The 27827-nt window shown below is 42.9% G+C and overlaps 1 protein-coding gene across 9 annotated transcripts in view; it reads right to left on the bottom strand.

Moving 5' to 3' along the window:
- The window catches only part of IWS1 (interacts with SUPT6H, CTD assembly factor 1), a 102688-nt gene that overhangs the window by 18832 nt on the left and 56029 nt on the right, over positions 1–27827 (bottom strand). For 2 of the 9 annotated variants that reach the window (XR_608837.5, XR_010109386.1), the window contains exons 14-16: positions 27220–27354; positions 26955–27103; positions 1531–25092 (exon numbers count right to left, since the gene is read on the bottom strand). The gene's annotated coding sequence lies outside the window, so the exon portion shown is untranslated. Of the gene's footprint in view, positions 1–1530; positions 27104–27219; positions 27355–27827 lie in introns of those variants that run through there. The other 7 variants (XR_008624500.2, XR_010109385.1, XR_010109381.1 and 4 more) reach the window with 6 other exon arrangements.

Genomic DNA, 27827 nt, shown 5'->3' with positions numbered 1-27827 from the left:
ATGTTTTCTTACTGTTGAGTTGTAAGATTTTGTGTGTGTATCTATATGTTTTGGACACCCATCCAAATATATAGGTATTTTGCAAAGATTTTCTCCCAGTCTATGGCATGTCTTTTCATTTTCCAAACTATCTTTCGCAGAGCATGTGTTTTTAATTTTAATGAAGTCCGGCTTATCAATATTTTCTTCCATAGATTGTGCCTTTGGTGTTGTATCTAAAAAGTCATTGCCAAGCCCAAGGTCATCTAGATTTTCTCCTACATTTTCTAGAAGTTATAGTTTTGCATTTTTCATTTAGGTCTATGATCCATTTTGAGTTAATTTTTGTATAGGTGTAAGGTCTGTGAATGGATTTTTTTTTTTTTTTTTTTTTTTTTGGAGACAAGGTCTGGCTGTGTCCCCCAGGCTAGAGTGGAGGGGTGTGCTCTCAGCTTACTGCAACCTCTGCACTCAAGCCATCCTCCCACCTCAGCCTCCCAAATAGCTGGGACTACAGGCGCATACCACCATGCCCAGCTAATTTTTGTATTTTTTGTAGAGACGGGGTTTTGACATGTTCCCAGGCTGCTCTTGAACTCGTGAACTCAAGCAATCCGCCCTCCTTGGCCTCCTGAAGTGCTGGGATTACAGGTGTGAGCCACTACACCCAGCATGGATTCATTTTTGCATGTGGATATCCAGCGGTTCTAGCACCATTTGTTGAAAAGACTATCCTTTCTCCATTGAATTGCTTTCGCTCCTTTGGCAAAGATTAGCAAACTTTATTTGTGTAGGTCTATTTCTGGGCTCTCTTTTCTGTTCCATTGATCTACTTGTCAGTTCTTTCACCAATACCACACTGTTTTAATTACTGTAGCTTTATAGTAAGGCTTGACGTCAGTATCAGTTCTTCAATTTGTTCTTTTCCTTCAATATTGTGTTGGCTATCCTGGCACCTTTGCCTTTTCATATAAACTTTAGAACCCCTGGGCACAGTGGCTCACGCCTGTAATCCCAGCACTTTGGGAAGCTGAAATGGGATGATCACTTGAGGCCAGGAGTTCGAGACCAGCATGGCCAACACAGCAAAACTCGTCTCTACTAAAAATACAAAAACTTAGCCAGGTGTGGTGGTGCCCACCTGTAATTCCAGCTACTCAGGAGGCTGAGGCAAGAGAATCGCTTGAACCTGGAAGGCAGAAGTTGCAGTGAGCCGAGATTGCACCACTGCACTCCAGCCTGGGTGACTTTATAAATAAGACTCTGCCTCAAAAAATAAAAATAAACTTTAGAATCGGTCTTCCAACATCTATAAAATAACTTGCTGGGATTTTGACTGGGATTACATTGAATTGATCAAATTGCAGAAGAGACATCTTGACAACACTGAGTCAAGATCTCTGTGATGGGATGGATATCTCTCCATTTATTTAGATCTTTGATTTCTTTCATCAAAGTGTTGTAGTTTTCCTCATATAGAACTTTTACTTATTTTGTTCAATGTATACCTAAGTATTTCATTTTTGGGGGTGCTAATGTAATGGTATTGTGTTTTTATTTTTTTTTTCTTTTTGAGATGGAGTTTTGCTCTTGTTGCCCAGGCTGGAGTGCAATGGCACAATCTCAGCTCACCGCAATCTCTGCCTCCTGGGTTTGAGCAATTCTCCTGCCTCAGCCTTCTGAGTAGCTGGGATTATGGGCATGTGCCACCACACCCGCCTAGTTTTGTATTTTTAGTAGAGATGGGGTTTCTCCATGTTGGTCAGGCTGGTCTTGAACTCCCAACTTCAGGTGATCCGCCCGCCTCAGCCTCCCAAAGTGCTGGGATTACAGGTGTGAGCCACTGTGCCTGGCCTATGTTTTGTTTCAAATTTGACTTGTTTATTGTTGGTATAGAAGAAACAATTGACTTTTGCATATTAACCTTGTGATTAATATGCAACCTTGCTATAATCACTTATTCATTTCAACTAAATGAAAATGAAAATTGCAATGCTGGATTGCAAGCTGGCTATAATAACTTATTCATTCCAGGAGGTTTTTGTTTTTAATTCTTCGGGATTTTCTACATAGACAATCACATTATCTGTGAACAAAAACAGTTTTAGCTCTTCCTTCTCAATCTGTATGCCTTTCATTTCCTTTTCTTGTCTTATTGCATTAACTAGGACTTCCAGTGCAATTCTGAATGGTAGTTCTGAGAAAGGACATCCTTTACCTTGTTACTGATCTTGGTGGGAAAACACCTAGTTTCTCACAATTAAGTACGATGTTAACTGTAGGGTTTTTGTAGATGTTCTTTATTCAAATTGAAGATGTCTATTCCTAGTTCTCTGAGAGTTTCTGTTATAAATGGGTGTTGGATTTTGTCAAATGCTTCTTCTGCATTTATTGATATGATCATGTGGGTTTTCTTCTTTAGCCTGTTGATATAATGGATTACATTAATTGATTTTCAAATGTTGAACCAGACTTGCCTATCTGGAATCAATCCTATTTGGCCATGGTATATAATTCCCCTTATGCATTATGCACTGTTGGATTTGATTCACACATATGTGTGTGTGTGTGTGTGTGTATGTATATATATATAAATATATATATATTTATATATATACACGCACACACACACACACACACACACACACATATATATTTTTTGAGATGGAGTCGCTGTCACCCAGGCTGGAGTGCAGTGGTGTGATCTCAGTTCACTGCATCCTCCACCTCCCAAGTTCAAGCAATTCTCCTGCCTCAGCCTCCCAAGTAGCTAGGATTATAGGCGCACACCACAACACCCAGATTTTGTGTGTGTGTGTGTGTATTTTTAGTAGAGACAGCATTTCACCATGTTGGCCAGGCTGGTCTCAAACTCCTGACCTCAAACGATCCGCCTGCCTTGGCCTCCGAAACTGCTGGGATGACAGGCGTGAACCACAGCACCCAGCTTGATTCACTAATATTTTATTGATGATTTTTGCCTCTATGTTCATGAGACATATCAGTCTGCAGTTTCCCATTCTTGTAATGTCTTTGTCTGCTTTTGGTATTAGGCTAATGCTATCTTCATAAAATGAGTTCAGAAGTATTCCTTCTGTTTCTTTTTTCTGGAAGAAGTGTTTGTTGTTGTTGTTTTTGGTTTTTGAGACAGTCTCTCACTCTGTCACCCAGGCTGGAGTGCAATGGTGCGATCTCAGCTTGCTGTAACCTCTGCCTCCCGGGTTCAAGTGATTCTCCTGCCTCAGCCTCCCAAGTAGCTGGGATTACAGGTACCTGCCACCACACCTGGCTAGTTTTTGGTTGGTTTTTTTTTGTTGTTGTTGTTGTTTGTTTTTGTTTTTTTGAGATGGAGTCTTGCTCTGCGGCCCAGGCTGGAGTGCAGTGGTGCGATCTCAGCTCACTGCAAGCTCCGCCTCCCAGGTTCATGCCATTCTCCCGCCTCGGCCTCCCGAGTAGCTAGGACTACAGGCGCCTGCCACCACACCCGGCTAATGTATTTTTAGTAGAGACAGGGTTTCACCATGTTAGCCAGGATGGAATCAGTAGTGATGATTTCTTTTTCACTTCTGATATTAGTGATTTGGGTCTTCTCTCTTTTTTTTCTTAGTTAACCTGGATAGAGTTTTAACCCTTTTGTGAAACTTTTTAAGAACTAGCTTTTGGTTTTGTTGATTTTTCTCTATTGATTTCCTGTTTTCAATTTCAGTGATTTCTCCTCTAATTTTTATTATCTTTTTTTCTTCCCTACTTCGGGTTTACTTTGCTCTTCTTTATCTAGTTTGCTAAAGTGGAAGCTTAGATTGCTGATTTTAGATATTTCTCATTTTCTAATATATGTATTCAGTGATCTAAATTTCCCTCTAACACTGCTTTTGGTGCATCCCACAAATTTTGATAAGTTGTATTTTCATTTTCATTTAATTGAAAATATTTTAAAATTTATCTTGATACTTCTTTGTCCCAAAATGTCATAAGTGTGTTGCCTAATCTCCAAATATTTTGGGGTTTTCTAGCTATCTGTTATTGATTTATAGTTTAATTCCATTGTGGTCTGAGATCATACTTTGTATAATTTCCGTTCTTTTAGATTTATTAAGGTGCGTTTCATGGCTGAGAATGTGGTCTATCCTGGTGAATGAATGCTCCAAGTGAGCTTGAGAATGTGTATTCTGCTGTCATTGGATGAAGTATTCTATAGATGTCCATTAGATCCAGTTGATTGATGATGCTGTTGAGTTCAACTATGTCTTTGCTAGTTTTCTGCCAGCTGGATCTGTTAAACAGAGGGGTACTGAAGTCTCCAACATAAAAATGAGTTTGTTTATTTCTCCCTGCAGTTCTATCAGTTCTTGCCTCATCTTGGGACACCGTGTTGCTAGGTGCACACACTTTAAACATTGTTATATCATCTTTGAGAATTGACCCCTTTATGGCTATGCAATGCCCCTCTTCATCCCTGATAACATTCCTTGCTCTGAGGAAGTCTACTTTGCCTGAAATTAACACAGCCACTCCAGCTGTCTTTTGATTAGTGTTAACATAGTATACTATCTCCATCCCTTTACTTTTAATCTATTTCTTTATATTTAAAGTATATTTCTTCCATTTCTATTCATTGCCCTTGATTTGTTTTGTTCTTTCTAGCCTTTTCAGGTTGTGTGTGTGTGTGTGTGTGTTGTGTGTGTTTTGCTTTCTCTGGTTTTAATCGAGCATTTTATATTATTCCCTTTTTACTCCTCTCTTATCATACAAATTATACTTGTGGGGTTTTTTAATGTGTGTGGTTTCCCTTGACTTTGCAGTAAATATTTACAACTAATTCAAGTCTTCTTTCATAAAACACTTTACCACTTCATGGGTAGTGCAAATACCTTATGAAAAAGTATTCTCAATTCCTCTCTTCCATCTTTGTAACACTGCTGTCATTCATTTCATTTATCCATAAGTTGTAATCACTATTAACTGAAAAAACTTTACCTATTAGTTAAAAATGAGAAAGCTAAATTTTTATTTTACCTTCATTTATTTCTTCTCTAACACTCTTCCTTTCTTTATGTAGATCTGAGTTTCTGACCTACATAATTTCCCTTCCCTTCTGAAGAATTTAACACTTCTTGCGAGGCAGGTCTACTGGTGACAAATTCTCTCAATTTTTGATTGTCTGATAAAGTCTTTATTCTCCTTCACTTAAAAAAAAAAAAAACCTTTATTGTATTTCCAGTATCTCCTTCACCTTTGAAGGATAACATTTGGTGAATACAGAATTCTAGGTTGATGGGTTTTTTTTCTTTCAACGCTTTAAATCCCATAAACCACTCTCTTCTTGGGTGCAGTTTCTGATGTGAAGCATGATATAATGCTTACCATTGTTCCTCTACAGATAAGATGTTTTTCCCCTCTGGCTTCTTTCTATATTCTTCCCATGTCTTTGATTTTTGCAGTTTGAATAGATATTCTTAGGTGTAGATTTTTTGGGGTATTCATCCTATTTGGTGTTCTCTGGGCTTCCTACACCTGTGGTTTGGTGTCTGCCATTAATTTTGGAAAGTTCTGTTATTACTTGAAGTATTTCTTCTGTTTCTTTCTTCCCTGTGTGGTATTCCCATCATGTGTACACTATCCTTTTATACCTTTGGTATTTGTCCCACAGTTCTTGAATATTCTATCCCATCATTTCCATTACTTCTTCCTCTCTGCATTTCAATTTTGGGAGTTTCTATTGACATTCCCTGAAGCTCACTGATTCATTCCTTGGCCATGTCCCATCTATTGATGACTCCACTAAAAGCATTCTTCACTTCAGTTACAGTGTTTATTTTTATTTCTAGCATTTTGTTTTGCTTTTTTCCTTTTTTCTTTTCATAGAGACAAGGTCTCACTATGTTGCCCAGCCTGGTCTCGAACTCCTGGGCTCAAGCGATCTTCCTCAGCCTCCCAAAGTGCTGGGATTACAGGTGTGAGCCACCGCACCTGGCCACCGCACCTGATTCTTTCTTAGGCATTTCCATCTCTCTACTTACATTACTCCTCTGTTCTTGCATGTTAGCCACTTTTCTTATTTGAGTCCTTAGCATATTAATCAATTATTTAAAATTTTCTGTCTGATAATTCAAGCATCTCTGCCATATCTGTCTTATTCTGATGTTTGTTCTGTCTATTCAAAGTGTATTTGTCTCTTATAAAACACGATGTGTTGGGCAAAAGAAACTGAGGTAAACAAGCCTTTTGTGAGGCTTTCTGTACTTTACTTCTCCTTCACTTAAAAAAAAAACAACAAACCTTGATTGTATTTCCAGTATCTCCTTCACTTTTGAAGGATAATTTGGTGAATACAGAATTCTATCTGGCTAGGAGTTGGGCTGTGTTTACCGTTTGCTCTAGCTGTAGGTGTCAAGAGAATAACATTTACTTTGGTGTTCTTGTCTGTGGCTTCCCTGTTGTCTTTGGGTTTCCCTAGAGTCTTCTTCATAAATCAGGTCTGAGATGTGCAGTTCAGTTGTATTCTCGTTATTACAGGAGCCCTGTTGATGTGTTAGTGAGGGGTGGAGGGAGAGGAAGCATTCTATAGGTCTCGGTCTTTTAATGAACCTCTGCTGGGGCTGTGACCAGCACAAGGGCTTCTCATTTGTCTCTCCCCGCTGGAGGTGGGCAGGAAGCCTAGAGGAGGGTAGAGTTGGGTATTTCTCTTCCCACATGTCAGGCTCTGGTAAAACAGTTTCTCCTGAGGACAGACCTTGTTAAGAAGAGAATGCTCTGGGTTACCTTTTCTTTTCCTCTACCAGAAGCAGCAGGGAATTTTTCTCTGATCTTTACTGTGACAACTTGGTAAAGCAAAACAAAACAAAAAACTGTGTGGGACCCTGTAAGACTGGCTCCCCTGGTATTTTTAACTCTCTCATGGAGTGCCCAGCAAATCATCAATTAAGTTTTAAGTTTCCCTACCCCGGTACTGGTTCCTGTGGAGTTTTCTACTCCTAGGCCTCTGCTCCCGTAAGTTCTGGTTCTCTGTATGTGCTTCTCTGTCTCTCCATTTTGAGGACAGCAGTTTGCCCTGTGGCCTCAGATCTCTGGTGGACCAAGAAAAGTTGTTGATTTTCAGTCTGTTCAGCGTTTTTCTTGTTGTGAGGTTGGGGGTGATGACTGCTAAGCTCCTTACATGCCAACTGAAAATGAACAGTGTCTTTTGAAGAGTGACAGTTTTTAATTTTGAAATAGTCCAATTTATTTTTTCCTTTATAGGGTTTTTTGTGTCATATTTTAAAACCCCTGACAAATTCAAAGTCACGAAGATTTTCTCCTAGAAGTGTTATGGTTTTAGCTCTTACATTTAGGTCTGTGATCCATTTATTTCTTTGTGTGTGCTATGAGCTAAGGTCAGAGGTTTAATTTTTTATATATCCAGTTGTAAAGATTTCTTGTGACTATCATCCTTTCCTCATTGAATTGCCTTGGCATCTCTAGCAAAAGTCATATGTACATGAGTCTTATCTGGACACCTATCTGCTCCATTGATAATCCGCTCCATTGATTTCTTTGTCTCTATGCCAACATCACATTGTTTTCACTGCTGAAGCTTTATAAATCTTTAAATGATGTAATTCATGCAGCTTTTAAACTTATTTTTCAAAGTTATCTTGGCTAGTCTAGATTTTTTTTGCATTTACATATACATTTTAGAATCAGCTTATCAAATTTTACAAAAAAGCCTGCTAGTACTTTGCTTGCTATTACAGTAAATTTGTAGATCAATTTGGGAGAACTGATACCTTAGCAATATTGAGTCTTCTGAAACATGAACATAGCATACCTCTCTATTTATTTAGGTCTTTAATTTCTCACAGTAACTGTATCTTTCAATGCAGAGGACTTACACATCTTTTGCCAAAGTTATTCATAAACATTTCAAAATTTTGATGCATCTTATATATTTAAATTTTTTTCTTCAGCCTGTCTCCTTGCTGAGATGCTATTTTTTAAACATTTAATTTCCAATTGCTTGTTGCTAGTTCACAGACATATGACTGAATTTTGCTATTGACATTGTATCCTGCAACTATGCTAAACTAACTTATTAGTTCTAAGAATTCTTCTGCAGGTTCCATATTTTCTACATAATCATGTTGTTTGTGAATAAAGACTGGTTTATTCCTAATTTCCAAACCATATGACTTCCTTAAACGTTTAGAATTCTCTAGTAGAGACATCTTGGTTTGTAGTTTTCTTTGTGGGAAGGTTTTTAGCTACAAATTCAGTTTTTAAAAATACATATAGGCATATTCAGGCTATTTCTTCTTGAGTTAGCTTTAGTAGTTTGTGATTTATAAGGAATTTGTTTAGGTTGTCAAATTTACTGGCATAAAGTTTTTCATAATATTTTTTGTCCAATATATACAGAATAGTGATATTCCTTCTCTTATTCCTGATCTTTTGTTTTGAGACAGAGTCTCGCTCTGTCGCCAGGCTGGAGTGCAGTGGTGCAACCTCGGCTCACTGCAACCTCCGCCTCCAGGGTTCAAGTGATTCTCCTGCCTCAGCCTCTTGAGTAGCTGGGACTACAGGTGCCCACCACCACATCCAACTAATTTTTGTATTTTTAGTAGAGACAGGGTTTCACCACATTGGCCAGGATGATCTCCATCTCTTGACCTCGTGATCCACCTGCCTCGGCCTCCCAAAGTGTTGGTATCACAGGCACATGCCACCACGCCTGGCTAATTTATGCATTTTTATTAGAGACAGGGTTTCACCATGTTGGCCAGGAGGTCTCGATCTCTTGACCTCGTGATCCGCCTGCCTCGGCCTCCCAAAGTGCTGGGATTACAGGCATGAGCCACTGCGCCCGGCCTCCTGATATTGTTAATTTGTGTCCTCTGTTTCCTGATCAGGCAGTGCTGTATTAATGAGTCAGATAGCTTCTCTGTGTTGCCCCTCTATTGTTTACTTCTTCAGGGCAGATTTCAAAAATCCACAGCCACCAAACTCAAAGTTTGACACATCCAATAGCTTCAAACATAGCCCATATAAACTAATTTTTAGCCATTTAGAGCCTGTCTGCTTTGCATGCCCCATGAAACTGCACCCAACATCTGCTAGCCACAGACAAAATAAACCTGGTAGTACAAGACTCCAAGCCGCAGCTGCCCTTCAGAAATTGGATCCAGATACATGGTGCTGCTGAGTCACGTCATCTGACACATAAGCCCCTCCCTGGCAGTCCCCTCCTCCTTGAATCCCCTACCCTCCCGTACTTCTGAGTGGCTATCCTGGGGCTGTAACCTCTGGATGGCCTCGTCCCTCATGGGACTTCCCTTACATGCCACCCTATCAAAGTGTTGCCAAATAAAGCTCATCGTTTGCTATTGCTAAGTAATAGTCAGATCTTTTTTTCTTGGTCAGTCCTGAAATCCCCCTGTTGTTTCTGAGACAGAGTCTCACTCTGTCGCCCAGGCTGGAGTACCGTGACATGATCTCAGCTTGCTGCAACCTCTGCTTCCTGGGTTCAAGCGATTCTCCTGCCTCAGCCTCCTGAGTAGCTGGGATTACAGGCGTGCATCACCATGCCTGGCTAATTTTTGTATTTTTGGTAGAGACGGGGTTTCACCATGTTGGCCAGGGTGGTCTTGAACTCCTGACCTCAAGTGATCCTCCTGCCTCAGCCTCCCAAAGTGCTCGGATTACAGGCATGAGCCACTGTGCCCAGCCAGTCCCAAAATCCCTTGAACTCGCTACAAGGGGTGGTGAAGAAAGGGGAGGATTTTGGAAATGGTTAAGAAATTGGTATGGGGGCCGCCCAGCCAGTAGGACAATCAATTGGCAAAAGAATCCTGGACAGTCCCAAGTGGTTGGAACTCAGAATTTGGGAGCTTTCCACTCAGTTTGTATAGCACTGCTGTGTGCTCTATGGCACTCTATATTTTTTCGGTTTCCCCCAGACACTCGTTAGCTTGGGCAAGTGGTAGCACCAGTATTTGAATGAACCCACACACTGGAACTGATCTTTGGGGCAGGAGGTTTGGGGTTGCCCAGGAGGGAGGTCAGTCCACCCGCCTGAGTCCTCCACTAGGCAGTTGCTGGACATTATAAGACATTTGGGCCTGAATAGTAAAAGGGGAGGATGGCATGTACCTGCACTGAGAGCAGACTACCCCTGACTCCCTAACAGTGTCCTGTTGGTTTAGGGAACTCTTAGAGAAGAGGATGCCCTCATCCCTGGAGACTGTGATAGCAGGTGAATGAACTGACAAGGCAGAGACATCAGGCCAAGGCTGGTCTCCTAAGCACAGCTGGAGCGATACCTCTGCTGCTGGGACCTGCTGTGCCCAACCCTTGTGCTAAGCCAGCTAAAGCATTACTTAAAGTGACTAAAGACAAGGAAGGTCATATCCCTGCCCCTCCCAGGACTCTGAAGATGGTGGCTGTCCTACTGAACAGGTGCTCCAAACCACGAAACACGGGTCAAGCTCTATTGCTTCTTACCAGGATGCCGCTGGACAGGAGGCAGGGGCTTCAACTCCCAGGAAGGAAGAGCCTGAGGGTAGGACCCTGTGGAAGAGGACTGGTGTCCTCTAGAGGAAAGGCAGAGTGACACCACCATGACAGTGATAAGTGGCAATCAATCCACCATCTGCTTTGCCGGTGACCACAGCAAAGTAGTAACAACTGAGAAGACAAAAAGGGAGGACCAAGAAGGAGGGGACAACTCTTGCCTGGAAGAGAAAACATCTTCTCTCTCGCCCTGTGGCCCTGTTTCTCCTAACCCAGGAACCAAAGAAAAAGGGGCTGGCTGGCTGTCTAGAGTGTTCCGGCGGGGAGGGAGCTCCACCTAAAGGGCTGAAACTCAATGGCTGGCTGCCCCAGTATGGAATGGAAAAATGGTGTCCCTGCAAAAGCATCCTGCACAATTAGTGAGGAAGGTGGGAATGACCCCCAGCGAAGGCTTTGGACCCTGGCCCACAGATACCCTGTTGATGGGGATTTTTAAGGCTTGGAAGGCTGCTGACCCTATGTTAGCATAGGGTCTTAAGGGTTTGGGCAGACTGTCAATGGAAAATGTTAGCTGAGGCCAAAGGTCTTGGTCAGCTGGGGATGTAGAAGTGGGCTTATCAGACGACAGGCTGAATGCAACACAATGGTGTGGCAAGCCCTGAGCAGCTTAAGGGAGTCCTGACTCCATCTGCTTGTTTCTTAGGAGAGCTTCCGACAAAGTCCTCTTCGGGGAGCAATGATACTAATACTAAGACAATTCAAGGGGCCATAGCTGCCTGGACTTACTGGAAACTTAGAAAAGACAAACTCAGAGTGCTGCCCATGAATTCTACAAACAACACCCTACCTGGCCTAAATCCAAATTATTATGAACAGTAAGACTTCCCCTCTCCTAAGCCAGACAAGCTTCCTACAGCCAGGCATCTCCTTAAACGTGAACCCTGCAATGAACAAGAAAGGTTACTTTGGATCCTAAGGAGGGGGGCGCTCAAGATTGGATGATCTCTAGTAAATTGGTTTAACAGTTCCAATAATCACTAGGGTTAGACGACAATTCTCAGCAGGTGTCTCCTCTGGAAACAGCCCCTCCTTCATATCTGACCGTGTCCCCCATACGGATCCAGTGGTCCATGTTCATGGAAAACAGACCCTTCTGGTAGACAATCGCCCTTTTACCTTTCTCCACGTTAATAGTAATCTGGGCAGGGCGCAGTGGCTCATGCCTGTAATCCCAGCCCTTTGGGAGGCAGAAGTAGGTGGATCACTGGAGGTCAGGAGTTCGACACCAGCCTGGCCAACATGGTGAATCCCCATCTCTACTAAAAATACAAAAATTAGCTGGGTGTGGTGGCAGGCACCTGTCGTCCCAGCTACTCAGGAGGCTGAGGCAGGAGAATTGCTTGAACCCAAGAGCAGAGGTTGTAGTGAGCCGAGATCACGCCATCGCACTCCAGCCTGGATGACAAGAGCAAGACTCCGTCTCAAAAGAAAAAAAAAAAATAGTAATCTGGACTCCAAAAAATAAACAACACTGGGTGACCAAATCTCATATTACAGGAAATGCTCATGCTTTAAAGGGATCCGTGGACTTTGCACCCTGGCTTGAACTAAGTCAGCGTGACAGGCTGTAATCCTTCCAAGGGGAATGGTTTGGGAGGATTAATTAAAGGGATAATTACCCACTTAACTGTTAGTATTGGCCTGGTTTTGCTACAATGTGCACCCCATTATTGGAATGGATCTCCTCAGTCACTATGTAACTCACGGAACAAGCCCAAGTCTTTCACGCTATTGGTGGGTGCCAGGGGTGAACTTTCCCCTCGTGGTGCAGGTGGTAAACATGCTACCTTACCGCTGAGGCGGGGCATGGAAGGATTACTGCCTGTCACAGCTCACTTAGTTCAAGCAGGGGTGCGAAGTCCACAGGCTCACCCCCACCCTTTCTCAGAGAGCTGGTTTCATATGGCTGGATTCTTTTGTCACAGTCTGCATTTCATCCTAGGATTGTCCTGATTCCCTAAATGAATTGTATTTTTTTGAGACAGGGTCTGGCAGCCTCGAACCCCTGGAGGCTTAGGTGATCCTCCCACCTCAGCCCCCAAGTAGCTGGGACCACAGGCTCAGCTAATTTTTACTTTTTTTTTTTATTTTGCAGATATCAACCTCTCTGTGTTTCCTAGGCTGGTCTCAAACTCCTGGACTCAAGCAATCCTCCTGCCTTAGCCTCCACAAGTGCTGGGATTACAGGCATGAGCAACTGCATCCAGCTAAACAACCTCTCTTCTTGCAACACTGTTTCCTTGTGAGCTCATTAACATGCTAATTACCAGATTCCACAGGAAGATGGATTACAGAGCAATAAGACAGGCTGGGTTCACCCTGGAATGTGACCAGTAGTGACAGCCTCTATAACAATGACACAGGTGGGGACCACCATCGGAAGATGGAGATTCTGGGGAACTGCTACCAGCTGCAGGGCTGAGAGTGACATATCTGACATTTGTTCATTGTTCATCTGTTCATACAGTCATTCTTGCATGAGTTTACTGGACACCTGCTGTGAGCAGGCACTGAGTGGCATAAAAATTCCTAGAACAGTCTCATCAGAGAAAAGACACACACAGAAAGAGAAATTATACTACAATGCAGTTATGGAAACTCAGTCAACAAAATTTTACTGAATGCTTACTTACTATTTGTCAGGTACCGTTATCGATGCTGGGAAAAGAGAAAAGGACATCATTTTGCCCTCAGGGAGCTCATAGTCTAACGGAGAGAGAGACATGTGAACAACTACAACGTCTATGGTATAAGAAAACACTAAATTGGAGACATGTTCAAAGTAGTGCAGGGGAGGGAGCGGAGTGAGACTTCCTGGGGTCATCCAGAAGGGCTACCCGGCAGGTAAGTTGCAGCTAAGCCACACAGATGTTAATTACAGCAAGAAAAGATCTTTGACAGTGTTCCCTGTGCGTCAGGCAGGCTAGAGGTCTTGTCAAAAGTATGGCATATGTATCACATGCAAAATGATTTGAAGTAGAATGTGGACCAATTTTTAATTTTTTACTTATGCATCTAAATGTGCATTACAAAAAAATATAATGAGAAAACCAAACTTTCACCAATATGATTGCTCAGAGTGAGGCTAAAGGAATGAGTTTTAAAACTGATTTGAATCACAAATAGTGCTTAGATGTGGAGAGCATCTTAAATGTGGCTTGCCAATGACTGGATTTTGGAAAGCACCGATATGCGCATCTTTTTTTTTTTTTTTTGAGATGGAGTCTTGCTCTGTCGCCAGGCTGGAGTGCAGTGGCGTGATACCGGCTCACTGCAATCTCCACCTCCTGGGTTCAAGCGATTCCCCTGCCTCAGCCTCCCCGAGTAGCTGTGACTCCAGGCATGCACCACTATGCCCGGCTAATTTTTTGTATTTTAGTAGAGACAAGGTTTCACCACAATGGCCAGGAAGGTCTCGATCTCCTAACCTTGTGATCTGCCCACCTTGGCCTCCCAAAGTGCTGGGATTACAGGCGTGAACCACCGCACCCGGCCACATGCATCTTATTTTAGTGAGATGAGATGTAGGAGTTAGCGAGGTAGGGAAAGGGAAGAACAGTAGACACAAGGAACACCAACTCAAAGCGCACAGGAGAGAGTGCACGGGCTGCCTGAGAACAGGTGGTGGTGAAGCACGGCGGGCTGCGGGGCACGCGGAGGGCTGGAGGAGTGTGCGGGAGCAGAACCCCTGCTTCTCTGTTCCACTGCCTGTGTAAACTTCTCAGGTCGGTTCCCATGGTCATGTCTCTCCAGGAAGCTTCTCAATGGCACACACCATGTTACCCTCCCTTATGTCAAGCTTGTCCAACCCGTGGCCCAGGATGGCTATGAATGCAGCCCAACACAGATTTGTAAACTTTCTTAAAACATTATGAGATTTTTTTTTAGCTCATCAGCTATCATTACTGTATTTTACATGGAGCCCAAGACAATTCTTCTTCTAACACGGCCCAGGGAAGCCAAAAGATTGGACCTCCCCACTTTAAGATAAGCGGTTGTTGACTTTAAGACAAAAAAGGACACTTTATAATGACTAAAAAAATCAATCCATCAGGAATACACACCATTATAAACATAATGTACCAAACAATTGAGCACCAAAACACATGAAGCAAAAACTGGTAACACTGAACGGAGAAACAGACAACTTAACAAAAGTAGTTGAAGACTTCAGTGCCCAACTTTCAATAATGGACGGAATAGCTAGGCAGAAGATCAGCAAGGAAACAGAAGGCTGAACAAGCTACACCTACAGACCTCTGCAGAACACCCAATCACAGAACACACATTCTTCTGAAGAGCACATGAAACATTTGCCAGGATACATCAAATGCTAAACCATAAAACAAGCCTCAATAAAATTAAGAGGACTGATATCACACACAGTCTGTTCTGTGATCAAAATGGAATGAAATTAGAAATCGATAATAGAAGGAAATTTGAGGAATTCATAAATATGTGGAAATTAAACAACTCCTAAATACAAATGGGTCAAAGAAGAAATCAGAAAATTTAACAGTACTTGAAATAAATGAAAATGAAAACACAATATACAGAAATTTATGGGATGCAGTGAAAACAGTACATACAGGGAAATGTACAGCTATAAACACCTATATTAGCCAGACATGGTGGCTCATGCCTGTAGTCGCAGCTACTTGGAAAGCTGAGGCAGGAGGATCATTTGAGTCCAGAAGTTTGACACCAGCCTGGACAACATAGCAAGACCTCATTCCAAACCAAAAACAAAAACCCCCCCAAACCCCAACTATATTTAAAAAGAAGAATGATCTCAAATCAGGAATTGAAACTTCCACTTAAGAAACAGAAAAAAAAAGTAGCAAGCAAAATCCAAAGTAAGCAGAAAGGAAATAATAAAGATTAAAGCAGAAATAAATAAAACAGAATAGAAAAAAATCAAGGAAAATCAATAAAAGTAAAAATAGATTATTTTAAAAGATCAACCAAATTTCTGAACCTTTAGCTAGACTGACCAATAAAAAGGAGAGAATGCAAATTACTAAAGTCGAGAATAAAAGAGAAAGGCCCAGTACAGTGGCTCACACCTGTAATCCCAGCGCTTTGGGAAGCTGAGGCAGGAGGATGGAGACCAGCTTGGGCAAGATAGCAAGACTCCATCTCTAAAAAAAAAAAGGAAAATTAGCCAGGCATGGCTAGGCGTGGTGGCTCATGCCTGTAATCCCAACACTTTGGGAAGCTAAGGTGGGAGGATCACTTGAGGCCAGGAGCTTCAGACCAGTGTGGGCAACATAGTGAGATTGCCTAAGGAGGTCAAGGCTGCAGTCAAGCTATGATTGAACCACTGCACTCCACCCAGAATGACAGAGTGAGACTCTGTCTCAAAAAAAAAAGGCGGGGGGGCGGGGCGAGGGAGGCCAAGGCAGGAGGATTACTTGAGGCCAGGAGCTCAAGACCAGGCTGGGAAACATAGTGAGACCCTAGCTCTACAAAAAAGTAAAACAAAAATGAGCTGGGCGTGGTGGCTTATGCCTGTAGTCCAGCTACTCAGGAGGCTGAAGCAGGAGGATCACTTGAGCCCAGGAATTCGGGACTACAGTGAACCATGATCAAGCCACTGATTTCTAGCCTGGGTGACAAAGCAAGACCCTGTCTCTATAAAATAAAAATTAAGAAAGAATAAAAGAGAGGGAATCAATGCTGACCTTACAATAATAAAAGGGATAATAGGGGAATCGTTTAAATTGTATGCCAACAAATCCAATAACTAAGATGAGATGCAGAAATTCCTACAAATAAACAAACTATCGAAAAACTTTCCACAAAGAAAATGTCAGACACAGATGGTTTCAATTGTAATTCCACCAAATGTTTAAAGAATTAATACAAATTCTTCACAAACTTTTCCAAAAATAGAAGATGGAAGATTTCTAACTCATTCTGTGAAGGGCCAATATATTCTGATGTTAAAACCAGACAAAGACATCACAATAAAACTACAGATCAATAGCCCCTAAAAAATAAAGATGAAAAAATCCTCAACAGAGTACTAGCAATCCAATTCCAGCAACTTTTTTTTTTTTTTGGAGATGAAGTCTTGCTTTGTCGCCAGGCTGGAGTGCAGTGGCGCAATCTTGGCTCACCGCAACCTCTGCCTTCTGGGTTCAAGCGATTCTCCTGCCTCAGCCTCCCAAGTAGCTGGGACTACAGGCATGCGCCACCACGCCCAGCTAATTTTTTGTATTTTTAGTAGAGACGGGGTTTCACCATGTTGGCCAGATGGTCTCGATCTCTTGACCTCGTGATCTGCCCGCCTTGGCCTCCCAAAGTGCCGGGATTACAGGCATGTGCCACTGACCCTGGCCAGCAACTTATTTTTAAAAAGATTATGCACTGTAACCAAGCAGAATTTACCCCAGGAATGCAAAGTTGGCGTAACACTAAAAAAAATTAATTAATGTAACATGTCAATACAATAGGATAAAAACCACATGATCATCTCAATAGATGCAAAGTACTTGACAAAATTCAATACCTCTTCATAATAAAATAACTCAAACTAGGAATAAAAGGCAACTCCTCAACCTGATAAAGGGTATCTATGAAAAATATCACAGCTAACATCATCCCTACTAGTGAAACACTGAACGCTTTCCTCTTAACTTCAGGAACAAGATGAAAACATACGTATGTGCTTGTTATTTCTGTTCATTGCTATACTGAAGGTTCCAGTCAACTAGGCAAGCAAAAGAAATAAATTCATCCAGATTGGAAAGGAAGAAGTAAATTTATTTCTATTTGCAGAAGATATGATCTTGCATATAGAAAAGCCTAAAGAATCAACTAAAAAAGTATTATAATTAATAAACAAGTTCAGGCCAGGTGCAGTGGCTCACACCTGTAATTCCAGCACTATAGGAGGCCAAGGTGGGTGGATCACTTGAGGCCAGGAGTTTGAGACCAGCCTGGGCAACATGGTGAAACGTCGTCTCTACTAAAAATACAAAAATTAGCTGAGCATGGTGGTGCATGCCTGTAATCCCAGCTACTTGGGAGGCTGAGGCAGGAGAATCACTTGAACCGGGAGGCAGAGGTTGCAGTGAGACCAGATTGCACCTCTGCACTCCAGCATGGGTGACAGTGCGAGACTCCATCTCAAAAAAATAATAATTAATAATAATAATAATAAACAAGTTCAGCAAGCAAGCAGGATACAAGATCAATACAGAAAAACCAACAGTATTTTATACAATATTGAAAAATCTAAAAATGCAATTAAGAAACAACATTTACAATAGCATCAGAAAGAATACTTAAGAATAAACTTAAAAAAAATGCAAAACTTGTACTCTGAAAACTACAATTGTTGAACAAAATTAAAGAAAATCTAAATAAAATGGAAAAACATTCCATATTCGTAAGTCTGTAGACTTAACAGTTAAGATGGTGTTGGGCGTGGGGGCATGCACCTATAGTCCCAGCTACTTAGGAAGCTGAGGAGAGAATCGCTTGAGCCCAGGAGTTCATGGCTGCAGTGAGCTATGATCACACCACTATACTCAGCCTGGCAACAGAGCAAGGCCTCATCTCAAAAAAAAAGTATATATTGTCAAGATGGCAACATGCCCCAAACCCAAATTGATCTATAGATGCAATGTAATCCCTATCAAAATCCCAGTTGGCTTCTTTGCAGCTATCAACAAGATGATCCTACAATTCATATAGAACTTTGGGGGACTCAGAACAGCCAAAACAATCTGCAAAAGAATGAAGTTGAACGATTTACACTTCCTGATTTCAAATCTTCTTACAGTGTTATAATAATCAAGAGAGCGTGTCACTGGCAAAAGGACAGACACACAGATAAATGGAATAAAATGGAAAGTCCAGAAATAAACCCTTACACATATATGTTCAATTTATTTTTAAAAGTTAAACAGACTATTTTTAAAGCAATTTTAGGCTTACAGAAAAATTGATGGCCGGACAAGGTGGCTCACACCTGTAATCCCAGCACTTTGGGAGGCTGAGGTAAGAGGATCTCCTGACGCCAGGAGTTTGAGACCAGCCCGGACAACATAGTGAGACCCCGTCTCCATCTCTACAAAAAATGGAAATAATTAGCCAGGCATGGTGGTGTGTGCCTGTAGTCCCAGCTACTCAGGAGGCTGAGGTGGGAGGATTGCTTGAGCCCAAGAAGTCGAGGCTGGAGTGAGCTGTGATTGTGCCCCAGTACTTCAGCCTGGGTAACAGAATGAGACCCTGTCTCAAAAATAAAAATAAAATAAAATAACAACTAAGCAGGAAGTACAGAGAATTTCCATATGTCCCCCTCTCCATGCACAGTTTCCTATAGTATTAACATCTTGCACTAGTGTGGTACATTTGTTACAATCAATAAGCCAATATTGACACATTGTTATTGCTATCAAAGTTCAATTAAATTTTGACAAGGGTGCCAAGACCATTCAATGAAGGAAAGAGTTTTTTCAATAAATGAAGCTGGAACAACTGTATAGTCACATACGAAAGAATGATTTTGGACCCCTACGTCATGCCATATACAAAAATTAATGCAACAGTGCTGTAAATCTCTTAGAAGAAACACAGGAGTAAATCTTGCATTAGGCAATGGATTCCTAGTTATTACACCAAAAACACAGGCAAATAAGAAAAAAATAGATACACTGAATTCCATAAAAATTAAAAACTTCTGTGCTTCAAAGGATACTATGAAGAAAGTAAAAAGACAATCCATAGAATGGGAGAACATTTTTGCAAATCCTTTACCTAAGGAGCTTATATACAGAATTTATAAAGAACTCCTATGCTCCACCAGAAAAAGACAAGTAACCCAATGTTTTAAACGGGCAAATAATCTGAATAGACATTGGTCCAAAGAAGAGATACAAACGGCCAAAGAGCACATGAAAAGATGCTCAACATCATTAGCCATCAGGGAAGTGTCAAAACCACAATGAGATGCTACTTCACATCTACTGCAAGGGCTGAAACAACAATAACAGAAAACAAACCTACAGAAAAAAAGTGTGAGGATGTGGAGAAATGGGAATCCTCAAACGTTTGCCGGTGGACATTTGCTGGTGGAAATGTAAAACAGTGCAGCTGCTTTGGAAAATGGTTTGGCAGTTCATCAAAAGGTTAAAAATGCAATTACCATATGATCTGGCAGTTCCATTCTGAGTTATAAACCCAAGAGAACTGAAAACATGTCCACACAAACACTTGTACATGAATGTTCATAGCAGCGTTATTGATCACAGCCAAAAAACTGTGAACACAAATGTTTATCAACTAATGAATGCATAAGCACCATGTGGCATATCCATAAAATGAATATTTTTCAGTCATTACAAGAAATGCTACAATATGGATGACCTTAGAAAACCTTATACAAAGGGAAAGAACCCAGACACAAAAGGCGACACATTGTAGGATTCCATTTATGTTAAGCGTAAAGAATAATCAAATCCATAAAGTAGATCAGTGGTTGCTGAGGACTGGTAGGAGGGGAAATGGGGAGTGTTATGGGACTTCTTTTTAGGGTGATAAGAATATTTAAACATGGATTGTGGGGATGGTTACATAACTGTGAATATACAAAAAAAAAACCATGGAATTACCTCTTTAAAATGACTTTGCAGCATGTGAATTAAATCTCAGTAAAGCTGTTACATTAAAAGAAAAAGCTAAAGTAAAAACAATATCTTTCAAGAATTGTATTGCAATCATATTAGACCACGTGATGAAATCCTCAAAAACGTGGGGCAGGTGGTAAATCCTGGCCAAAGCTCCTCGAGCCAGGCCGGCTGGCAGTGCTGCATCATGCTGAAGGCGCTGAGGTTGCAGCGGATGCATTCCGGGCCAGTGATATGATGTGGACAGGAAAAGCCTTTTGTTCTGGGAAAATGGAGGACTGAAACCTCTTCATGTCTTTTTCCCAGGCCCTGATTTAGGAAGACCAAAACAGGGACTTCTACAGTAGCAGCTTAATCAGCAGATGCTGGGTGGTCGCCTCTGCACATGGGCGGGGCGCCTTACCGCGTCACACTGGGTGGATGGGCCTGTGTGTGGCCTCTCTCCAGCTGTGGCTGACAGTACTCACTCAGCCCAGGCTTCCAGGCCCTCCTGGGCCCTCCTATCCACTGAAGGAAATGGGAGATGAGTGGGTAATGGAAAAGCCTTTGGAGTCAGATGTAAATCCATGACTTGACCACTTATTGCTGTGAGACCCTGGACAGCTGGATATAGAGTTCTTGTTCTAGCATCCGCCCTGGGAATCCCCGGAACTGGGCCTCTTACCCACACCATTGCCTGTAATCCACAAACCTAGGAGGTAGGAGTGGCTTTCTTTCGCAGATCCTCCCTCTCCGAGTCCCAGAGTTACTGGGCAAACTCGGTTGACCACAGGCATCCAGGCGGTCTCAACTTGGTTTTGTTGTTTTGACACAGTTGTCATTTTTGTAGTTACCCTTGTAATGTAAAAGGTTTTCTTTTTTCCCTTTTTCTTCCCCCCCTCCCCCCCATTTTCTTTTCTCTCCTCCCAGTCTCCTGCCTTCCTTTCACCCTCCAAAAGAAGTCTAACTATTAGAGTTGGCAGCAAAATTTGAAGAAAGTGGTTTAAAACTCAGAGAGCCAGGGCTGGGGGTAGTGGCTCACACCTGTAATTCCAGCACTTTGGGAGGCTGAGGCAGGTGGATCACCTGAGGTCAGGAGTTCAAGAGCAGCCTGGTCAACACTGAAACCCCATCTCTACTAAAAATACAAAAATTAGCTGGGCATGGTGGCGCATGCCTGTAATCCCAGCTACTCATGAGGCTGAGGCAGGAGAGTCACTTGAACCCAGGAGGTGGAGGTTGCAGTGAGTGGAGGTCATGCCATTGCACGCCAGCCTGGGCAACAGAGAGATACTCAGTCTCAAAAAAACAAAAACAAAACAAGTCAGAGAGCCAGAAAATAGGAATTTTAGAGTAAGGAACTGGGGCGATTACATGCTCTGGCAGCGTTTAAGAATCTGGGGGCCCCAAAGCCAGCCCTGGGCATTTCTTGGGTATCATGTGCCTCTCTGTGGGGGCAGTGCTTCAAAGCCTCCCACTCAGGAGATCTTTGTCAGCAGTGTGATGAGTGGGAAGAGAAAGGCGTACAGCAGTGCGCATGCCAGGCCCTATATGCTTTTAAAAAGGGACTTTATAGCTACGGACAGTCCTATAAGAGAGCAGAAACTGATTTCCTCCCTGTGGTAGGGAGATTTTTCTTACCCTTTTGAACTGTTTCTTTTTTTAACCATGAGGAGGTTACTTTCCATCTAAAAAGTAATAATGTAAAAACCACATGGGGGTGAATGGTATAGAGCCGAGAAGTGCCTGCTCCGGGGGCTGCAAGCTCGGGCTCCCGCAGCACAGCTGCTGCCCACTCTGCTGGAGGCCTCTTCTGGGTGCATCTTCATGAGTTACAAGAAGCACATTACTTTGAGCCCAAAGGTAATTATCTTGACTCACTAATTATCTGAATCAGCATATTTGGCTTGGAATCACATAGCTATTACTCCAAACCTGCTGTTTCTTGAAAGAGCAAAGGTTTTTGGCTAGTTGGTTGTTTTACCATTTATAGACATTCAAAAGACTCTTAAGGCAATGTTAAGACTTGTTAACTGGATGGGTGTGGTGGCTCATGCCTATAATCCCCGCACTTTGGGAGGCCAAGGCTGGAGGAGCATTGCTTGAGCCCAGAAGTTGGTGACCAGCCTGGGCCATCATAGTGGGACTAACCTTGTCTCTACTAAAAAAAAAAAAGACTTGTTGATATGGTTTGGCTGTGTCCCCAACCACATCTTATCTTGAATTGTATCTCCCACAATTCCCACGTCATGGGAGGAACCCAGTAGGAGGTGATTGAATTGTGGGGGTGGGTCTTTCCTCCACTGTTCTCGTGGTAGTGAATGAGTCTCATGAGATCTGATGGTTTTAAAAACGGGAGTTTTCCTGCACAAGCTCTCTCTTTGCCTGCAGCCATTCATGTGAGACGTGACTTGCCCCTCCTGCCTTCTGCCATGATTGTGAGGCTATATGTAACTGGAAGTCTTTAAACCTTTTTCCTGTATAAATTACCCAGTCTTGGGTATGTCTTTATCAGCAGTATGAAAATGAACTAATACATTTGTTACATATTTTGAGCCATGGAAAGTGCTCAATTTGGAATAAGTATATGCCCTTGAAGGGTGGCAATTTTCACCAAGATGGATACCACAATATTTGAATGTTTACCATATGCCAAACAATTCCCACACATAATATCTTATTTTCTTCTAACAACACCTCTATAAGGTAAGTGCTATTATTACTCCCACAGAGACCAATTAGGGAAATGACTTATTCAAAGTCAAAGAGTTAGTAAACTATTGGAGCCAGGATCTGAGGCTAGGTCTGGTTAAACTCCAGAGCCTGAGCACACAATTCTTACACCACTGTGAACTGTGGGAAGGGAAATACAAGTTCACACATCACCAAATCCAGTGCCAAGTTAAGCAGATCAAAAACATAACAGTCACTTGGAAGATAACCACAATGAGGTAGCCCTACCTATTAGGCACCTACTGGATGCTGGGCATCCTGCTGGGCACATCCATCCCCATGGCCTCTCTGTGCACTGACATCTGACGTCTTTCTCAGGGAGAAGAAAACTGAAGCTCATGGGGGTGAAGTGACTTTTGCCCTAGGCCAGATAGCCCATAGGTGCAGAAAGGATAAGACTCAGGGTCACATGACCCCAAAGCACCTTCCCTTGCTACTTCTATTCTTGCTCCTGTTCTCTACTCTTAAGTGATCCGGATGGGCTCCTGCATGAGTAGACGATAAGACCACCCTGAAGAATGTTCATTCCTTCCTCATTGCAATAGTGCCACGGCCCTGCTTGGCCGGAGGTGGGGTGTGGTCTGGGGCAAACATGTTCTTCCCCTCCCTTCCCAAACCAGAAGCTGGGACTGTACTGATCTAGAACGGGAGGACAAGGACAGTGAGTCGCTGGGGCTCTTTCTCTTCCCTCAGCCCTGTTTCCTGGTTCCTCCAGGAACCTCACTGACGGCAAGCTTTGTGCTGGCTTCCATTCTGAAGTGGAGGCTCCTGGCTGGGTGTTGCCTGGACACTTTGTTCCTGGTGGGCACTGTGCACTCAGAAGAAGGCTGGGCCAAAATGGGTCTGTACTCAAGTTTCCAGTGGTAGTTCATCAATAAGGAAGATCACTGAGGCTGTGATCTTCCAGACAGGGTTGTGAAAATAACTAGGAATGAAAAAAGTAGCTGGATCAAAGGTTACAAAGGGTTGGATACATTGGCTCACACTTGTAATCCCAGCACTTTGGGAGGCTGAAGTGGAGGATCACTTGAGGCCAGGAGTTTGAGACTAGCCTGAGCAACATAGTGAGATTCCATCTCTACAAAAAAAAATCTAGTAAGACTGTATTTTAAAAAATGCAATCAAGGTTGATAACTGGGGGGAAAAAAGAAAGAAAGAAAAAAAAGGGTTACAGAGAACCCTGCTTGACTGAAGGGACTTCGCACACTGCCATTTTACCCACACACTGATAGAAGAAAATGCTTCAAGGAGAACTCATTTACCCAGATAACTTCCTTTAATTAAGAAATTTCAAAAAATTCCCTGAATGGTTTAGATAATATGTTTGTCCAATCATGACTTCACAAGGGATCTGAAGCAATGTAGTTCTGGTCCAGAACTGTCAGTGCTGAGGAGATTCCCAGTGTCCACAGCTGCTGCTCCCAAGCTCACTGCTGGTCTTTCTCTAGACTCTCTTCCTGGGCAATAACTTGAAAGAAGCTGAAGTTTGTTAGCTCTGTGACTCTACCTGGAGCTCCAGCCTTACACATCCCAATCAGGATGGGGCATCTCCCTGGCTCGACAAGCCACAGGGGCTCCAAAACTGCCTGACTTTTCATCTCCCACTCCCATGGAACGTTCTCATACACGGTGTTCTGTTACCGGCACTGTTGCTCCACCACTCACCCAGGCCTAGCCTCCTGCCTCTCTAACAGCCAATGGCGACCAAGTCCTAGCAGTCCTATCTCTAAAGGTCCTCGCTATCTGTCGTCTCCCCTTCATTTTCCCAGTTACTCCAGTTACTGTCCTACTGAAGGACCCCCATCCCATCTGGGCTACTATAACCACATGGACCATCCCTTGCTTCAATCATAGAATTCTTTCTTCAGATCAAAGTATATTCAGACACCCGATACAGTAACAAAAGCAAGCTATCCTGGCAACAAGAAGGAATCAGGAGGCAGAGGTATGAAATACCTGTGGCCTGTATCTCACCTTCTGGGTGAGGTAGACTCCTGCCTCATCTCTTCCCTGGAATTCCTGGGGTTCCCTGAATACACACCATGAAGTTTCCATTTTTGAGATGGATTATTTCTTCTGCTCACAGTGTCTTCCTTTCTTGTCTACCCAGCACATGGTTAAAGCATGAGATGTGAAACCAGGAAGAACCAGGTCTGAACCTTAGCTCCACCAGTGGTAGCTCCAAACCTTGGTCCTTTCTGAGCCTGCTTCTTCAACCCTAAGGTAAAAATAATATCAGTACTTATGTTATACACCTGTTCACGGCGTTAAATAATGCTATATTTAAGTTGCTTAGCAGAGAGATGGTAAGCACTCAACAAATGTTCACACGTCATAATTTTCCTCACCCTTCATGAGTCAACTCGACAGCAACTCCTCCACGAAGCTTTCCCCAATCTCCTCCAGCTGTGTCCCCAGTGAAATCTACCACACTGCGTTTACAGTCAGGAGGCACCATTCTGCCTCCCTCCTCACACTGTGACCTCTTTAAGGGCAGAGGCTATCTTGTGCATCTTTAGTTCTCTGCTATTCAGTAGTGTCCATCACTTAGTAGAGCTCAGTGTTCACTGAATTAGTTAATTAACAAAAAAGGGAGGAAGTATGATCATTCATTAATGAAATGTATTGAGCATGTGCTGTGTGACAGACAATGTGCTGGCTGCTGGGGATACATCTGTGAATAAAAGAGGGAGTTCTTGCCCTCATGGAGCTCCCATTCTAATGAGGAGGATACACTCAATAAACAACTACATGTATAGTATACTAGATAATGCAAAGTGCTTTGGGAAAAAATAAAGCAGATTAGAGGTAACAAGGCAAGAAGCAGTTGTTGCTCTTTTTTTATTTTATTTTTTTCAAAATGGACTCTGACTCTGTCACCCAGGCTGGAGTGCTATGGCGCGATCTCAGCTCACTCCAACCTTCACCTCTCAGGTTCAAGTGATTCTCCCGCCTCAGCCTCCCAAGTAGCTGGGATTACAGGCGCTCGCCACCATACCCGGCTAATTTTTTTTGTATTTTTAGTAGAGACGGGGTTTCACCATGTTGGCCAGGCTGGTCTCGAACTCCTGACCTCAGGTGATCTGCCTGCCTTGGCCTCCCAAAGTGCTGGAATAACAGGCGTGAGCCACTGAGACTGACCTTGTTGCTGTTTATGTTAGGTCAGGGAAGGCCTCACAGAAAAGGTGACGTCTGAACAGAGAGCTGAAGAAAGTGAGGAAGAAGGTGCATGGACATTAGAGGGTGGGAAGATAGGGAAGAGCACAACCCAGATCAAGGGAGAAGCCAAGTGTAAAGGCCCTGAGGGGAGAGCATGCTTCACGGGAGGCCAGCCAGCGGGGCCTGGGCTGGAGTGCTACGAGATGAGGGCAGAGAAGCAGTGGGGCGGGGGTCCTGTGGGGTGCAGATCATGGGTCATGTGGGGCTCTACCATTCCTTCATGAAGATGTGCATGATTATTGCTTGATTACTTTCTTGGGCATCTTGAAAATCCTGTCCTCCTACCTATGTTAAAATGCAGCAGAAAGGAAAAGTCCTAGCCTTACTCAGTCTTAATGAGTACAAATGAAGTTGTTTTACATTAATATCTAAATCTCAATGGTTTGAGTTCTCACCTGTGCAAATGTAGAATGTCCCAGCTCCGGGAAAATCCTTTTCCCCTTAGTATTTCTAGGAATCCTAGGGGCATGTGCATGGTTGTATGATCCTAAACCAGTTGCCAGGGCTGGTCAGGTCATGCTTTGGCAGCATCAGGCTCCAATGGTCCTACAGACACACCACAGCAGGGCGCTCCACTCACCTCACCAGCCCCTAGGTCATCCAGAGGATTTATCATTATTCTGAGACTCCACAGGGCCTTGCCTGGGGATCCAGAAAGCTACCACTGTGCCTCAATACAAGACACTACTCTTGGCAGGTGAGAACATTCCGTCTGGGTTTGGATGAGAAGGGCCATTCCACAGCAACATTTTTTGAACTCCAGTGTTACAGTGTCTATGGACACAGCTTTTAGTTCACACCTAGAGCCCTTCTCTCCCCAGGGAGCAAACTTACCTTCAAGTTGGCTGGTTCGGGACATACCTGGACAGCAGCTTGCCTCCAACCTTCTATCTTCCTGGGAAGCTGGGCTTGCTGTCAGACTGGTCCTTTTCTTATGGTAGATTTTCTCTTGAGGCTCCCATTAGTCTCTGCAAGTGGGCCTCTGCCTGGGCCACTCCAGCACACTAGACCTGTCAGTAGTCAAAGCCAAGAGTGCACAAAGTTCCCGACTTTTTCCCAGGATCCCCAGGCCCAACAAAAATCAATGAATGTGATGCCTGAGGAGGATTATTGCCTAACTACGTACCAGTACTGTTGAATCCCATCTCCTACTCAGCTGGGACCCACTGAAGTTCTTCCTCAGGATATTAGCTTTATCAACATCCCAAGGTTTTCCATTTCTTATTCAAGGTGTGACTACATTGAGCAGTAACAGCAAAACCTGAAAGAGAATGGATACGGGTGTTCATTTCAGATGGTACAAGTTTAACAAAGTACAAGAGCAACTTAAGGTTTGACACAAAAACTCTAAGCATATATTTAAATCCTAGTATTTCATCCAGAAAACACCACAGCATAACTGAGAGCACTGGAGGCAGAAATAATTCAGTTTAGATCCATGGATTGCTTGCTATTTACTGTGTGACTCTGGGTAGCCATTTACTTTAAATCTATTTTTCCCACTTATAGAAAGGTAATGATGACCACTTGTTGGAAAACTTGAGGGTAATACTTGTAAAGGTCATAGTAAGACCCAACAACTTGGGCCCAACACCTGGTAGGCACAAAGTCAGTTCTGCTTCCTTTCCCTTTCTGTAGAGAAATGCACAGGATATTCCTTATATGCCACTTATGTTATGGGATTGACATAGGTTTTGTCCCTTATGCTATGGGATTGATTAGGTTTTGCTCTAA

This window comes from Pan paniscus, chromosome 13 (genome assembly GCF_029289425.2).
Source record: "Pan paniscus chromosome 13, NHGRI_mPanPan1-v2.0_pri, whole genome shotgun sequence".
Lineage (NCBI taxonomy): Eukaryota > Metazoa > Chordata > Mammalia > Primates > Hominidae > Pan > Pan paniscus.
This window is presented reverse-complemented; position numbering and strand designations above follow the sequence as displayed.